Source organism: Elephas maximus, chromosome 1 (genome assembly GCF_024166365.1).
Source record: "Elephas maximus indicus isolate mEleMax1 chromosome 1, mEleMax1 primary haplotype, whole genome shotgun sequence".
NCBI lineage: Eukaryota > Metazoa > Chordata > Mammalia > Proboscidea > Elephantidae > Elephas > Elephas maximus.
The window spans coordinates 83,526,307-83,528,466 of record NC_064819.1 but is presented as its reverse complement, the minus strand read 5'-3'; the positions used below and the strand labels follow the sequence as shown (position 1 = coordinate 83,528,466).

General features: G+C 41.1%; 1 non-coding gene across 1 annotated transcript; it reads right to left on the bottom strand.

The window, feature by feature from the left end:
* Window positions 1-395: 395 nt before the first annotated feature.
* Window positions 396-467, bottom strand: TRNAA-UGC (transfer RNA alanine (anticodon UGC)). Its single transcript has one exon. It is a non-coding gene; the product is annotated as a tRNA-Ala (tRNA).
* Between the last annotated feature and the right edge of the window lie 1,693 nt (window positions 468-2,160).

Here is a 2,160-nt window from a genome sequence, read left to right as displayed (position 1 = left end):
ACTAGGGGCCAGAAAATCAGCTGGAAACTTTCCTCTAGTCTGACTTTAAATGATTAAAAGCATTAAGGGGTTTTCGTAGGGCTATTTCCTTTTCTCTTTTCTCTCTGTCCTTGTTCTTCTACCTTGATTATCCATGATATGCTAACTGAAACTGAGTATTAATTGATTACACGTTGTGGTGAAAGTCTTCTTGCTTTGGGGCAAGGGCTGGTTCCTTCTCTGTCTCTTCCTTCTTGTCTTCCTTCTGCTGACATACTGCCCAGGGAGATGTTAAGCCCCAACAGGTATAAATGGAAGAACACTAAAAGCAACTGTTTGGACCATTGGCTTCCTTTTCCTGTGAGCAGAACAATCATGATAAAGAAATTAGAGGATGAGGTTGCTAAATGGTGAAGTGGAGGTGCCAGGAATTGAACCAGGGACCTTGTACATGCAAAGCACATGCTCTACCACTGAGTTACACCCCCTGAAGACTGACTAGCTTGATGATGACTTTTCTTTTCATAAATGCATACTGATATTTTTCTGTGTGGTTCCTTCTTTGCATCCCACCCAAAACAAAACAAAACTTTGTCTAGAATAAGACCAACACACTAAAATAAATAAATAAAACCACAGGGTTAAATTCCACACTTTCTGGAATTAGTAATGTGGATACTGTCTAGTGGTGATAGATGGAGAAGGTTAACTGGATTGTTGTTTGAATAACCTTTTCTGGTCCTAGGATCTTTCCACTCCGGTAGTCCTCTCCAAGGTACACTTGCCAGCAGACTCTTTAAATGAAAGTTACTTGCCTCCACCAGGAAAGTCCCAAGAAAATCACATCTCTCTAATATCTATCATACTGATAATGACTCCAAATGGGTAGCTCCTTAGATCACTGGCACCTGCAGACGTTAGTGGAACTGCTTAACTGAACTTCACTTCTACTTGGGTCAGTGCCCTGCCACCATCCTTTCCAGCTGACTCTCATTGCTCCTGTCACTTCATACCTTCTGAGCTGGTCCTTAGATCTGCTTCCACACTCCGTCTTGATCCCTCGCTTGAGGATCATGTCCACAAATGATTTTAAAGGTGGGGAATCTTCAAAACTCCATCAGCTTTGCATGAAGTGACTTTTTTCTAGTCTGGAGGAATCTACAGGTCAAATGCAGAGTCAGGAACTGCATAGCAACAACAAAGCAAACCTGTCAAACTCCTTTCCCTCTGACAACCCAGTGACATAAATGTAAAGCTTCCTTCAGATACAGATGTTTGAAAGGAAAAAGTCAAAGAGCCCTGGAAGTCATCAAAATATGCCATTGGTGAACCTGAAAATACGAGGAGGTCCTGAATGATACTAAGCAGATGGGGTTGGACTGGCAAGGGAAGAACTTAAGCAAGGACTTTTCTTTCACTGGGATGCTTTCAGCTTAGCATGTATGGCGGATGATCTGTACAGTGAGTCCAAAGCCTATTGATCCAAGATCCTCCATGTGGTATTGAGGAGCATATTGCAGGCAGGTCTTTATTTAAAGACTTACAATACTGAATTTAAGTATTTACTGCTGTTAAAATTAAACAATTCCCCAGAAGCCTGCACAATACTTCAAACCTTTTGGGCACTTTATCATTAAATATCCATCTGTAAACCAACCTCAGTAATCCCTCTAGAATGCCCCTTCTTGTTTTCCCAAGGATCTTGCTCACTTAGAAGTATCAGATGGTAGATGCCTAACCTAAAATTTTTTTCCCAAAACCTGTATCTCTAGGATTTTGTATGTTCCATGTGACTTATTCTTCTGCACTACTGTATGTATCAACTGCACATTCTTTTTTTACCACAAGATTGTAAAGGGCATATAAGCAAAAAAGGGCTTTGCAATAGGCCCAGCAGTTTCTCTAGAACTTATTGCCAGTTTGCAAATGACTTGCCTTTCCTCTTTCACTCACTGAATAAATAGTTGAGCTCTTTTGTCTTATAGTTTTAACACCGGTGAAGGCAAAGAGGGTCAGAAGCAAGTAGTTCCAATTCTCCTTGTCTTAGAGAAAGTGAGTGCTGGGAGGTATTCACTGTCTGGTGACTTGCTGCAGGAGGGTTACATAATTTTGACAGAAATTGAGGACATTTACAATCATGTGAATGGATCCGAGACTTTTAGACCCTTAGGACTCTCCCAA